At 33.0% G+C, this 16039-nt stretch overlaps 1 long non-coding RNA gene across 2 annotated transcripts in view; it reads right to left on the reverse strand.

Annotated features, from left to right (window-relative positions):
* Window positions 1-16039, reverse strand: part of LOC150103167 (uncharacterized) — a 170763-nt gene that overhangs the window by 147204 nt on the left and 7520 nt on the right. For both annotated transcript variants that reach the window (XR_016548775.1, XR_016548774.1), the window contains exon 2: window positions 9864-9944. This is a non-coding gene — a long non-coding RNA (uncharacterized LOC150103167). The remainder of the gene's footprint in view (window positions 1-9863; window positions 9945-16039) is intronic.

A 16039-nucleotide genomic window follows, 5' to 3' on the forward strand; every position in this document is an offset into this window, starting at 1 on the left:
GGTAAACATTTTTTTTTGAGTCTATCTCCATGTGATGGAATTTCCCAGATAAATGGTTTAAAATCATATAGAAATCACCTTTCAGAAAAACACCTCAAGATTTATTTGATGTTTAAAGTGTCACTAGAGTATTAAAAAATTATTATTATCTCAATATCATGTTATCTGTCCATGAGCCTAAATCAACAAGCTTGATATTAAGGTCACAATACATTTTGATATATTTAATTACCCAAGCATTGAGTCATACTGATCTTAGAAAAATTCAGTAACTGTTCATAGTAGGAACTATCTTTGGTAACAAATCAGAGCTCTTTAACTATCTTCAGACAAAAAGCAACATTATAGAAAGCTATTCCTCAAAGTGATGTTATTAACTGATAAATTTACAATGAAAAAAATTACAGACAAATACTCTAAACAACCATGAAAGAAACAAAACATTCCCCAGTCCCTTAAGCAGCCACATGAATGTGTGGAAAGTCAAATAATATCCAAAAGGGGAAAACAGGAAAAGATAATTATAATGCATATCAATATCTTGAAAGATGCTGAGATACAGTCAAAAGTAGCTCAGGGAAAGGACAGTCGATGGTAGTTAAGACATTAGTTAAGACATTATTGAACTGTAAAAAACTTATGATTAGGCTTATAAGAGTCAGCAAAGGCATTGTTAAGGGTGTTACCTCAAACTACACACACACACACACACACACACACACACACACACACACACACACACACACACACACACACACAAAGTATGTAATAACTGCTGGTCTGGGTGGCCAAGTGGTTAGCATATCCACTCTCCAGCCAAAAGGCTGCAGGTTCGAATCCTGCTGTGGGCATGGATGTTTGTGATTGTCTGTGGAAATACCAGTGGTGGTGGTTGGCAGTAGATGGCATTGGTGTAGATGATGAAAGTAGCTGCGATTCGTTGTAGTTGGTGGATTGAGTGGTGGAATTGGTGCCCTCCCTCAATGAGTCTTTGGACTCCCTGGAGGTGTCATGTAATAATAATAATAACTGTTCTGTTCCTTTTCAAGTGCCTGGAAGCTAAAAGGGAACAGCTCAAACTGGCTGGAGAATACACACAATTAACAGACAATGCTATTAGTGGATGGTAGATTAAATAACAGACAGCAGGTTGTGTGGTATGGATTAAAAATAAATGAAAGGAGAGTCAAAATGATTATTACACTGCATTTCAGTATATACACTTAAATTTGCATACGAATTAAAGCTTACAGTTTATAATTTAGAGAATTGCCTAAAAAAGAGGAACCTCAATTAAATTCCATACAAGATGGCTAAAAATTTGCAGTCCCAAGTTTGTAATTTTTTTTTTTTTTTTTTTTTTTACTATTTTCATTAATAATAAATTCCTTTTTCTTAAATCTACATAGTGATTATCATTGTTTTAATAAAATCAATGTAAATAAATTAATCATACCTACTGTTGCTCAATTTTAACTTTTTTTTTTTTACACTATCTTAATTTTCCATTTGGAATCATCCATATCCATACTAACACTTTTCAAAGATAAATTCAGGAATTGCACATATTTTTCAAAGTTGAAAAAATAATTTGGAGTTAGGAAGGGTAGTTTTTCCTTTTTTGATTTTTTTTTCTCCAATCCATTTTAGAACCATCTAGTTCTGCATCATTTTTCAATGATGCCTCTGTGGTCAGAAGGTTGCAACTACTGCTGTTTTTTTTTTTTTTATAATGTGCATATTTGTATAATTCAACATTGCTCTTTGCAATGAAATAAGGAATTAAAAATATATCTACTGGAAATGTGAATATCATATTTTAATATAAGTTTAGCAAACCATGTTAATAAAAATAAAATTTATTTTCATTAGTATATTTTCTGAATCTTGAAATGTGTAAGCATTACATGACCATACAGTTAGTTCAGGTGCAAAAACATAATACACTAATAAATAATCTCCAAAAAAACTGAACTAACAGATATTTTTGGAGAGAGAGAGAGGGGGGAAGGGAATAATATCGCTTAACTCAGTGATGACCCAGAATGAATTATCATGATATGAAATTTTGTGAAAGAATATTAGAGTAGCCCAAGATATGATTCTGGGGTTGGATTAAGTAAAGTAACTACTGCTAACTATTAAAACATGTCAGAGGACATGTTGCAAAAGGTGCCAAAGCAGCTCATAAGATTTTGGTTATTGAAAAAAACACTAACAAAAGAAATAAATTATTCCTCTTTATAATGTTTGATATAGCTATATGTGCACAGATCCACCTGGATTTTTTTTGAGATGAAGTGATGGAGAGGATCCAAACTAGTAACCAGGATGGTAAATAGTTGGTGGAATGCTTTCTATCTATAGCCTGTGAGTTGCAAAAGTTGATTAACAGGCTGAAAAAGGGTTATGATAGAAATTATAACTTACTAAAAGGGTTTTACAAGACTGATGTAAAGGAATTTTTCTGTACTTGGCTAGAGGAGAAATAGAACAAGAGATCATTCCTGGAAATTAAGAGTGCAGTTAGCAAGAATGCCAAAACTAGATTTTTTTCTTAGAGACTGAATGGAATGGATTGCCAGTCTGTTATAAGTGCTTTGCCATAAATGTATTTAAAGAGAGGTATGATAGGTATCATGTGAATAGTCAGAATGGGCCTCCTAAAATTAATCTTCAGCATCCATGGAGATGGCTGTGTTTAAATAAGAATAATAATCTCTAGCCAAGTTGACCAAAAGGTTAACATCTCCATCCTTTAACCTATAAGTTTAAAACTTGTAGGCTAAAGGGTAGCACATGCATATCTGGATGTATATATATATAATTTCAGGTAATAGGTAAGACTATTTGCATGGACCGAAAGTCTGAAGTGGCTTAGAAAGGTATGTTTGGTCTCTGATGTAGGATTCCTAGGTAAGCTAACCTTTCATGGATGGAAATGTAATTACATAAGTGAATTAATCTGATTTTACAGATCATGTAAAATTATGTTAGTTCCTATGTACTTGAGACTGCTTTCATAAACCACAGAGCAACAAGAATGTGTATCATTACTGCACCTGTTGTAATCCAAACACTGATTAAATTAAATTAAAAATAATAAATACCAAAAAATAAAAAATAAATAAAGTCATGTGAGTAGCTTTTTGGTACTTTTGTTGTAGTTTGCTAGTTGAACATTATACCCTCATATGGCATTTAATTATAATGCAGAACACCATGCCCTGGTGCTTTGAAGGGTTATAAAACACTCAAAATTTGATCACACTATTTGCAAAAATGAACCCTTTTTTTTATGTGAATCCCACTGTAATTAATATAATGGGGTAACCATTATTGGATTAGATAATCCAGAAACTATTTTACAGACCAAACATGGAACTTTTTCATACCACTTCATAAGATACACTGAGAAATAGACACAGAAAAGTGACTAAGATGGTGTCATATCTGGAATGTTGGGTAAAAGGACATTAAGAGAATACCATTTGCAGCATTGGAAATAAGAGCAATAGGATCAAGATGTATTGATTGGCAAGGGGTTGTTACCAGATTAATGCAGAAGAGATTTTTCATAGAGTGAAGTAAGACAGGGTAGAACAATGAGAACAGGATAGAAGATGTATAAGAAGAGGGGATAAAGCGGAGTATAATTGAGACATTTAAACTGTTCAAGGGTTATTGGTTAAAACTAGGAGATTTTTGACATGGTAGAATGGGGAGAAGGAACAAAGACAAATAGCCATCTTCAGAACTTGCAAAAGGAAGTAATGATTAAAACAGTAAGGAGTGTTTTTTGCATGGAGAATGGTAAGAGCATGGAATGCATTACCTTCCATGAGTCTTGTGACTCAATGGAGGTCAAGAAATAAGTACAAGCAGGACAGGAATAGGAGGGAAAAAATTTTTTTTTTCCACATGAAGAGTGACATGCATTGTCTGATAATGTGGTGAGTGTAGAAACAGTGAATAAGTTTTATGAGCTTTGAGCGTGTGTGTGTGACAGAACCTTAAACAATGAGTGACTTCATGGTGACTTGATAATACCAGATAGTTTCCATTTGATTAAGTTAAAAAAATGGTTGAATTTTCTTCAAGGTATTGAGTGTTTGTTGGATTTTTTTAAAATTTCTTTACTGGTGCTGGCACACTAGATAAGTTTTTGATTGTGGCTTTGAAATGTCTAGTTCTGTTAAATTTACACAATCTTTCTCCACTTTTTTCCTCTTCTTTTTGAAATAGACAACTTTGATGGCATTATTTATTGATGAATTTGTACCTTCTCACAGAAATGAAAGATTTGAAGTAACTTCCACATTAGCATTTGCAGCATAAACACCAACTTAAATGATGTGCACTAGATATTCAAACTTGACTCTTTGAATAAACCCAAAATTACAACTGCAACCACAGTCAACCTCAAACTGTCCAAATTACATTGCATGCTTCTCTTCCACAACAATAGCATATGCTTTGTGCAGCATAGTACTCCTTACCAAAGGATGCCAAATTTTGAATTTCCTCTTTGACCTTCTCTGGCTTAAGGTTTCTTTGCCCCATTATATGTCATCCATCTTGTGTCTACAGCTCCCCTAACTCTGAAAATGATTGACCTCTTCAATTTTTATCCTTGAAGCTTAGTTCCCTGCAGTTCAAATAGCCAAACAGAAAGGATCTTTCTTGGTGGCTAATATTTGTAACTCCAACTCGCTTCTTTTTTCCAATTCTACTAATCAAGAAAAGTCAAAGTATTTACTATAAAAAATGACCTAAAGCAAACTACTTATCTACCAACATATCCACAAGGGTATGTGCTTTGCACTATGGGATACTATGGCAAGTGATGTGAAGTCATTAGCTTCCGAGTTGCCCCAGAAAATAATTCAGGCACAAGCTTTGTTTGCTTACACTTGGATAAAGGATTAAACTAAGTATATAATTTCTTGGTATCTTTAATTTATAGTATAACCAAGTGGAAAAACTTCCAACAACAAGAACAACAGTCCTCTCTACTCGACCAATCCTTTAATTGTTTTCTTAACCAACTGTCCTTCTAGGTACACTGCTGATGTCACTTCTCCTCTCCTAGACCATAATCTCATACAAGTTTCATCTAGTGCAATGCTCTTCCCTTTTATTCCTCAAACTCATGTCCTTTGGATTAAAAAATTTCCACCAAGTACTTGAATGCCACTCAAAGACCTCTAGGACCTATACTATCTTTCTGTTCTCCAGATACGTGCTGCAATTATGTTGCAGAGATTATCCACACTGAAATAAAGATTTTCGATCCCCTCTCCATTCAAACTTCCTATCTAATATCTAAGCCAGAAAATAACATATTGCAAATGGCCGGAGACAAACTTCATTCTCAGCTCTCAATAACTGCAAAATAACCATTAACAAATCTGAATAACCTTGAGAGATAAATGCAAAAAAACTTGCCTGTCACACAAATGACAGCCTTACCTTCTGGTTCCTTTCAGAGGCTGATCGATGTAATTTCTCTCCATCTGTGCTTCCATCCCTCCCCAACCCAAATTGGCAGTAATGCAAGCACCTATCACCTTCATCTATTCCAGGAAAAATGATGATGCCACCTGTGGCCTTCCACAAAAACCCATAAGAATCTTTAACAACCCAGATACCATCAGGATCCCTGAACCGTCTCGCTATCTCTCTCTAAATGTATTTAAGAGCTGCACTCCTGAACTAATATCTATTTTTTTTTAATCAAATTGAGCCCTAATTATACTCAGCTGACACCCATCCTTACAACATGGAAACAAGCCTATGTTTAGCCTGTTAAAAAAAAAAAAAAAAAAAAGAGGGGGGGGAGTAAATGTTTGTCATCAAAATATTTGACCTATTTGTCGTCTGATCTCAGTATTCTCTAAAGTAATGGAGAAGGTCATCAACAGACAACATCTGGAGAAATGCCAGCTTATCAGTGACCACCACCCAAGAACCATAGGAAATCTCACCTATATCACCCACCTCTAACACATGCAATAAACAGTTTGAAGAAATTTCTGCTCTTTCACTTAACATTTTCAAGGCATCTGATAGGCTCTAAAATAGAGAGATGTTCAACAAACTGCCATTTTATGATCTTGCTTCCACTCTGTAACTGAACTGCCAGCATTCCCTCATATTGTTTGCTGCATGTAATGGTGGACGATGGTGTTCTTTTTTCAGATTTTTCTACCAATGCAGGTGTTCTTCAGGGTTCTGTTATATCACTTGCCCTCTTCTTCATATAAACAGCCTTCTCCTGATGACCTCAAACCCCATCCACAGTTCTGATAATAGCACTCTCCATTTCTCCTACTCGTATGACAAAAATTGCAGTGCTTAAACATCCCAAGTTTCAAGATCTACAACCAGTACCCTAAACAATGATCTCCACACCATCTTTCAGTGAGGTGATAAAACAGCCTATCATCTTTAATTTTTCCAAAACACAAATTTGTTTTTCTCACAAAAAAAGACCTTAGTTATCCTTTCCTTACTATCTGATATTGTTCAGATTAATAGTCAAGATCAGATCTCAGAATGTCACTTACCAGTAGAGTGACACTCAAGACATTACTTTTCATCTATCTAGCTATTAACTGTACAAATACACCCTACCTTGAAATACTGCTCTCCCATTTTGGGGTGACACATCTATTACCTCTCTAAAAATTTTTCATGCTGCTTGGAAGAGGGCTGTTTGGCTAACCGACAAAATTACTTTTTCATGAATTCTCTCCAGCCAATATCTCACAGATGGTTGATTTCTGCAGCCCTTTCTAAAAGATCCCTCCACAGACACTACTTAGCAGAATGACATTTGTCATTCCCTCTTTCTATTAAATCTATAATAACATGAACAGCTATCCAACATCCATTTAACATTTGATTGCTAACATGCTGAACTTATTTCATCTTTTTGTTCTATTTCCATTGGTTTTCTGGATGAGCTTTCTCTACAAAGTATTTTCCCTAAACTACAAGCTCTGACTCCTCAAAAAAAATCAGATTAACCTCTATCCATGACATCAATTTACTATAGGTTCTGCAATATCATGTTTGAGAATGATATATAAAATAACCTTTTTGTTCCCATATATGCACTTATTCATGAGGTAGTGTCACTATGTATGCAGGACTTGATATGTTTTCCCTGATATCATAAATGATACAAATCTTTCCTCTTCTTTGCTCAGTATACTGTTATTTTGCAGAAATATATTACTATCAGTAATGTAATAAATCAAATAATATGCTTTGGAGATTGACAAGCAATGCACACACATGAATTCTGATGTGTAGTTATTGTCTAACCAGTTTAACTCTTAACTTTTTGTAATGAATTTTAGTTAAGGTCCTTCAATACCTCATTTCATCAAAATTCATCACACAGTTTAAAGAATAAAAGATGAAAGATAGGCAATATTCCATATCTTATTGCATCACTTATAAAGAATGCAAAAAATCACGTGGGGATAGCTAATAATGCCTTTTCGAAACAATAGCGACTCAGAAATAGGTTAATATTATAAATCTCTAAAGGCAAATGACAGTTATTTCTGTGTAATGTTAGGATTAATAACTTTAGTTTTATTTAATGTAGGAAAATAAGGATGATGATCAAAATTAGTTAACTGTATATCATCTTGGTACCACAGATTACATTTTTTTTTTTTTTTTTTTTTTGCCTTTTAAAATAAAATGAAATGAAAAAGACTAAAGTCAACTGAAGACGAAATGTAAATACCTTTACTGGCAAATCATCACAAATGCAACTGACACTAAGCCAGTATTTAACAAACAATGTTTGTTACTTTTGTTTAATTTACTGTTTTGTAAAATTCTTTAAATATATAGGGTAATTCACATGTCGCGAAACTATGTTACCTTTTGAATGGAAGAATGAAAGTACGAAGTTTATTCATTGTAATAAAATATTGTTTCATTTCTTATGGTATATGATGTCCTTTAAACATCTCCAATGGCTGTGCTACAAAGCTTAAATCTTTGCATAAAATTTTGGTTCACTACAGTTTTGTCTCTGATGACATTTAGTTATCAACTAGGTGTTTGAGACTTATTAACATATTCTTTCTAATATCTCCACACACACACACACACACACACACACACACACACACACACACACACACACACACACACAAATCCATTAAATCAAATGGCATTGCAGGCCAACCAATGTTTGCAAACTGTAAAATCAACTGATGTGGAAAAAGTCTTGAAATGCATCCATTTTTCTGTTACTTGAGCTGTCCTGTCTTGTTAAAACTGCAAAATGAGTATGATGAAGATGCTGTGAGTGAGGTTGCAAAAAAAGGTATTTATCATTTTTCTGCTTGTCAGTGAAGGCACTGCTGTCGTTATCTTCAAAGTTCACATTTTCAGCAGTAATACCACATGATAAATGTACTGAACAGAATGCATTTGTCATTCATGAATTGGAATTTTCTGACATCCAATATCAACAGTTTTTGATTGTTCAAGTGTAAATCAGTTTGGTCAACTTTTTCAATTTACAAGTTCAAGCAAAGAATGGACAGCTTCAATTTATTTGGCTTGCCAGATGCTTTGAGGAACATGGGCTAGCTGAATTTTATAAGCAAAAATTTCTAAATCTTTTTTTGAGAATTTACTGCAGTCTTGATTAGGCTACCCATCTGAGTTGTGAGTTTATGGCTGTTCTACATCGCATGTCGAGTCCACATTTTCAGATGCATGCTTGAATTCCAATTGTTTTTGATCACTAACATTTCATTTCAAAATCAGGATACCAATCTTAAAAAAAAAAAGTTTTGTATTTCATATTTCTTAACATTATCTAAAAAATGCATTCATGTTGGAAGATGCCAAAGAGATAAAATAATACATTTAACAAGATGTACAATATGAATTACAGCTAGGAAAACTTAGTGGATATCACACAGCAGTCAACTTTCATATAAATAAAAAATACATTTTAATTAGAAATATCTTGCTATTCTTGAGACACCAGACAAGATCTGAAATGTTTTGTTAGTTTTAAGAAGATGCAAGAGATATTTGCATCTTCTTAAATCTTTACTCTTTCTAGTAATAATGTTTAGCATTACATTTGATGGTATAGAAGAGGAGTTTTAGCTTGTTCTATCTCCGATTTCATATTTAAAAAACTGTCACTCTGGTCACTACTCATAAAATTCACTTTAAAAAAATGCATTATCATTTTCTCTTTCTATACTCTCTTTCTCAATGAATTATTCTTATCCAACCTATCCATGCCAACCTATTCATGCAAAGCAGCTACTCCTTATCCTCATTTATCAACTTTAATGTTATCCTCAGAAAACAACACAAATCAAAAGTTTGGTTGTTTAAACTCAACACTTGCAACAGCTAATATTTTTTAACTTAACATATCACTGTGGTCCAACTGAATTGAACCAGTCATCTGTTAAAGAGAAATATGCATGAATTGCTCAATTTTATAATACCATTCCATATATGAGAGGTTACAGAATGTGTAGCAAAAATGCACTAGTATCTCATTTATTCCTGCATTAGCTTCCTTACATGTCTGTTATATGTCAACCAACACATGAAAGTGAAGTGCAGAGCAGAGTACTGTTGAAATACCATAGATACAGAGTGCAAGAAGGTTGACATATTTCATTCAATCAGCAAGCAATCAAGTAACTGCAAAAGAAGAATCAAAAAAATGTATTTGAAAATTTTCTTCTGTATCCATCCTATAAAATCCCACTTCATAACTCATGTTTCTATCACATTCCTCTCTCTCTCTCTTTTTTTTTTTTTTTTTTGCCTATCAATCAAATTTTGAAACCCACCTCTGAATCCTCTCCACCATTTGCTCACTCAAGAAACTCAGGTAATGGTCATATCAAAGCCTTATATCAGCAAGCATAATCCTACAAATAAACAAAAACATGAAATACAATTAATACTGAATGACAGTAGCCAGAAACTTACCCTGCTGAAATTATTAAAAATTAAGACAGTGCTCCTGATCAAACTTTTTTTTTGTTATAATTTTTATTGTATTACAACCATTACACTTTTTTTTCCAAAAAAAAAAAAAAAGTTATCTAAAGTGTGAAGTTCTTGGAAATCAAACTTTTTGTTGCTTGTTTCAAGAATATTTTTCAAATCAGCAAAATAAAACTCTGATAGTAACTGTCATCTACTCATTATTAGTCACCCTGGAGTAGCTACACATATAAGTTGAGGAAATATTTGGTTAATAAGAAGAGGAGAGGTGATATAAGAGACATTTAGCTGGGAAAGAAATTTTACTATATTAACAAGAAAAGGAATGGAACGGTAAGGAGATTTTTCACATGTTCGGTGATGGGTGAACACCTCAGCTCAGTTGGCAGACAAGCCCTTTGGTTGGAAAGATCCAGGTTTGAATCCCACCTACATGATTGTGAGGAACCTTTATCAGGCCTTTTCAAATCAAATGGTTAGTCAGTCTCATACAGAGGTGAGGATTTTTTCCCTTTTTGGAAACTCGGATTTTTCATCCCTCAAAACAGACTGGCTCTGTGAACACACAGCTCTTAGGGGATGCAGCAGCAATGTGGCATGCAGGTTACATCAATTTGTCATGCCCCTAAACCAGAGTATTCTAGCCATCTTAATGGATGGATGGATTGAAGAAGGCAATAGCAGTGGTTGGTGAACAAACCCAATTTAACATTACCATGCTCAAATATTATAAAAAAAAAGTATATCAGGATTTGTTTTACAGGACATTTTTTAATAAAATTGAGATACAATTGCTAAAGCCAGATTTAATACAATCTGTAACCTTATGAAAGACAAGTTTACTTCAGATTGAATGTTAAGCAGAGCAGTGATCTCACAGCAGGCAATGAAATTCATCTACCACCTAAGAATAATCACATTCATACTCAAGGCAGGATTTCAACCCACATATGTGGAAAGTGGATATACTAACTACTCAGCCAAGCGGACTGGCTATATATATATATATATATATATATACACATATACATACATACATACATACATACACACATGTGAGCATGTGTGAGAGTGAGAAAAATCTTATAACTGAAATTGATCTAATATTTGAAAGAAATTATAGTGCGACTTCTTGATTCTTCAAATGGCAAATCATGCCTACCTGTGTAACAAAAGTTCTATATAGCAATCTAATATGAATTAATACTGTGAATGACCGAAAGGATGAGATAATCCACAAACCAGAACACTTTTTTTTTCTTTTCCAGTCACTTCAGATCTGCAATAAACAAGGTGATGACCTCACAAAGGATAAAGTTATCAACCACCTAAGGACTATAAAAATACCTGCAAGAGAATCAAAGTGGAGATTCTTCCACCTGATCACTTAAGGTGTCTGATATAATAAAATATTTAGTCTAATTTCAGAAATTGAAGTGCCAAGACACTTCAAATGTACCCTGTAGAAAATTAATATTAAACTGTTTCACAGTAATAATCATCCAAATTACAGCAAAAACAGTACCAATCTGACTGTTAATAGTAATGCTATCATTATCAGAAACTTTTAATTTCTTAATGCAGAGATTTAGCTTTGCTTAAAAACATTATTTTTATCCTTCTTAGAGGTTAAAAAACTATTTCCTTAATTACACTGATGATATATTATTATTTTTAGTACAAAACAGTTATTTTCAATAAATTTTCTTTACTGTGCAGTATAATTTATAATATCCCATTGGTTATCAACTAACCAAAAACTGGTTAGAACTGCTGTATATCTTTAATAAACTGTCATATATATTTAATATATATTTATTAAATTAATGGATAAACCTAATTAGTAAAAAAAAAAATTTCAATACCATATGTTATAAAAAAAATGAGTCATTTTAAGCCTGGAAAGGATTTGGCTACATTAACTAATAAAACGCAGCTAAATATTTCCAAAAATTTAAATGCTTATATTAAGTCCAATCATAAGGGAAAAAAAGTTTATTTTATGTGGATCAGTGGCTTAACTGCAATTTTGTCCCACCTCCCTATCCCCTGGCACTGCAAAGTTGCATAACATCTTAGTTACATGAGTAGTACAGATAAAAGATAAGTTGATAATGATATAAGGATTTAATTCTTATTACACCAATCAGAAGTGATTCAATTACAATCCAGTGTTTTGAGTATGTGCCTTTGTTTTCTGCATACTAAATGAATTTGTTAATAAATTTAGGCATCTAGGTTATCAAAGGTATCAAGACTATTTAGCTGTCAGAATTATCTATATACCTGGTCTCAAGACAACAGGGTTTCTGGACTACATAAAAATAAATAAATAAAAAATACATAAAATTAATTTTTAAAAAATAAGGAAAAAAATTCTTAGCCCACCAATAGTACAAAAATGTACTAGATGTTTACAAAAATCTTTTACAGATGGGAGCTACATTATATATTAAAAAAAAAAAAATGCTTTACTAAATCTGCGATTTGTAATATAAAATGGGTAGGCCTCAGCCAGCTTAACAATTTTGATACGTAATGACAAATGGTTCACCGAAACTGTGGGACTATATATAAATATGTATATATATACAAAGTTCTCAGTATGCATTTACTATCTTGGTCAATGCATCACAGCATTCAAGCAAATTTCAGGTGAAATAAGAAGACACTGAAAAAGAATCCACCTTCTTTCCAAGTTTTCATTGAAATAATCATGAACTTGTTCAGGAATTTCACCACCTAGTGTGAGACCATCACCCTACTTACTGGAGGCCCAAAGTAGCTTTAAAAAGTTCAACATTTGGTCTAAAGATAACAGGGTTTTTAAATAAAGAATACATAAAATTAATTTTAAAAAAAAGCAAGAAAAAATTCTTAGCCTACCAATTATACAAAAATACTAGAGGTTTACAAAAACCTTTCACAGATGGGAGCTACATAAAAAAAATAATAAAATAGCAGAGCTTCATACTACATAAAATAAACTGCTTCTCATCCTGCTAACCTGGTGATAGCTAGAATAATCTGCATTTTACAAATGCTGCAGTGATGCTTCTTTCAAAGCTATCATGTTCTGGCCCAAACTTAACTTCCAGAGTTTAAATGTTTAAGAGTAAGATGTGGATTGATTTGATAACAGTAAACACTTGTCTTACATCTGAATTCTTCTTAAATCTGCATACAATCTGTGTTACAATTTCCATTAGTATATTATATGATTTCAGTTATCTGATCAAATATTTAATGCACAGTCACTACAACATTCATTGTGCTTTGAACTTTTGAATTCAAGTAGGTAAGTTTTCCATTTAATTCTGTTAGTGATATACGTATATATAACTTTAGTTACTTTTAGCCAATGCTTTATAAACTCACTCAGATACTGTTAAAAACACAAATGCAAATCACACACAGAAAACCATCTATTAGAAACAACTTGTAGTGACAATTCTAAAGCATTTTTCATTGTTTTCAACCAAATGCCATCCTGCTTACTAGAGACATTTAGGAGCTTGAAAAAATTCTATATTTCATCTCATATAACTCTTAGCCCAGCAAGGTAGTAACGAGTCAACAATCTTTCATATACAGGATTCACATTAAAAAAAAAAAAAAAAAGGCTATCTTTAGAATCAAGATAAGTCATGTGTTTTGAACAGTGGATTAAAAAAAAAAAATAGTAATCTAGATTTTCCTGCAATGCACTGTACCAAAACAATGACAGTGTTGACTAACATTGTTTGAACTACATTTACACATCACCAATCTATTCAATTCTTCTTTTTGAAGAGGCTCCAACACTCCACAGATGGTATCAGGAAATCTCCAAGGACTGCCTGATATTTATCTTCTATATTCTTATTTAAGTCTCTCACTGACTAGCTGAACAAGTATTCATGGGAAGACTGGTAAGAATTCAGATGATAGATATCAGGAAGGTAGTAAAATGTTCTGGAAGCTATTGAAAAAGCTCAGAAATGGAGAAAGGGTATACCAAAAAAAGGAATAAGATAAAGATATTTGAGATGTTGGAGTAATTACTTTGAAAGATGGCTAAATGAAACAAGAAGTGACAGGACAGTGGTAGAAAAAATTAAAGAGGAATGCAATCTGAAGTATACATTAATACTTGAGTAGAAAAGCCATTAAAAACCTGATATGTGGCAAGTCAGTGGAGCAGATGATATTCAACCATACACTTACTCAAATACAGGAGGTATAAAAGTTGTACAGTGGCTGCACTGCCTTGGCCAGAGAGCAAAAAAGTTTTCATAGTTTCCATCTATAAAAAAAAAGGAAATAAAACAATGAGAATTATAGAGAGGAATTTTCCTACTAAGTATTTATTCCAGATAATATTAATGCAAGCATACTTGATATGAGACAAAGAAAAATTGTGGGAGGGAAAACTTGAAAAACAAGCTGGATTCAAGCACAACAGAAGTTGTCAGAATCAGATTTTCATTTTAAGACAAACAGGTGAAAAATCAATATGTATATAATAAGGATCTATAAGTTTTATATATCAGAAAAACAAAGCATATGACAAGATGTCAGGAGAAAAGCTGTTCAAAACACTAATTATATAGAGTAAATGGGACATGCACAAATTTAAGTTGCAAGTCAGTATTTAAAACTGAAGAGGTATAGAAAGATGGCTGAGGTAAGTGAGGTGCAAGATAAAGTGCATATTATCTGCACTATTATTCATTTATATTCATCTATATCATATTATGAAGGAAATGAGGCATTAGGCCTGATATCAAAATTAGTGATATTCATCTTGGCTCTTCACTTTATGCAGATAAGTCTTCCCAATTCCCTAACTGAATAACCACTGCAATAAATATGGCATAAAATTCAGCAATATAAAGACTATGAAAAGAGGCAGAAACACTGAAAAAAATCAGCTGAATCCTGAATGTATAGAACAAGCAAAATATTTAGCTATTTAGGAACATTTTTAAGTGAAAATGCCAAATAAACATGGAAATAAATAGAATTAGCAAAGCTGTTATCGTAGAAAGTCAAATGAATAAATTTATATGGAATAAGAGATTTTTTTTAATTTGATTTTTATGGCGCAAAGACATCAAAGGGTCATACGGTGCAGGACACAGATCACAGCAATACATATAGTAGGACAATCACAACACATCCATGCCCTTGGCAGGATTCAAACCTGCAGCCTTTTGGCTAGAGAGTGAATACGCTAACCACTTGGCCAACCAGGCTGGCAGAATAAGAGAGAAATCAGTGAAAAGACTAAAGTGGTATATACGTGACGGTGTTCATCAAAACAATTTTAATTTATGGTTCTGAAAGTTGCGCAAGAAATGAACTGTCAAAACAGTAGACCACAGTTTTTTTAATCTGTCCATTCCACTAATTTTTCTGAGAATAATTTAGGAGAATTATCAGATGGCATGCATGGAAGAATATTAAAAATGAAAACAGTGGAAAGGAACTTGACATTTAGCATTCAGGAACATGTAACAGAGCTAATTTCAGGTGGTATAATTACTTAAACAGAATGAGAAAGAAATAATTAGAAAAACAAGTGTTACATGCCAAAATGGCGAGGAAAAGACCCAGTAGAAAACCACGATCTAGGTGAATTGATGCAGTAAGAAGTACCTTAGAGGAGTGAAATATAAGATCCCATAATATTGGAGTCCTGATAGATTAATTTGGAGGAAAAGTGTTGATAGGAAGTTAGTAAAAACGTAAACATTTTGTGTAGTGTGATCACAGTATTCTGTCTTGAGGATACATAGCAAGAAATTTGATGATGAGGCCCTGTGATGATTTTTAGCAAAAAAGAAAAAAAAAGTACATATATCACACTATGTCTGATTCTGGATAACAAGTGGGGAGAAAAGATCATTTCATTATCTTTTTAGCATGTATTGTGATATAGTCACACAGTCTACTTCTCACAAGCATTCTCAGGGCTTGTAAATAATGTGTCACTGTGTGCTTTTTTTTGGTGGACTGGTTAAGTGAGTACTTT

This window comes from Typopeltis vanoorti, chromosome 9 (genome assembly GCF_054136105.1).
Source record: "Typopeltis vanoorti isolate ZY-2024b chromosome 9, IOZ_Tvanoo_1.0, whole genome shotgun sequence".
Classification (NCBI taxonomy): Eukaryota; Metazoa; Arthropoda; class Arachnida; order Uropygi; family Thelyphonidae; genus Typopeltis; species Typopeltis vanoorti.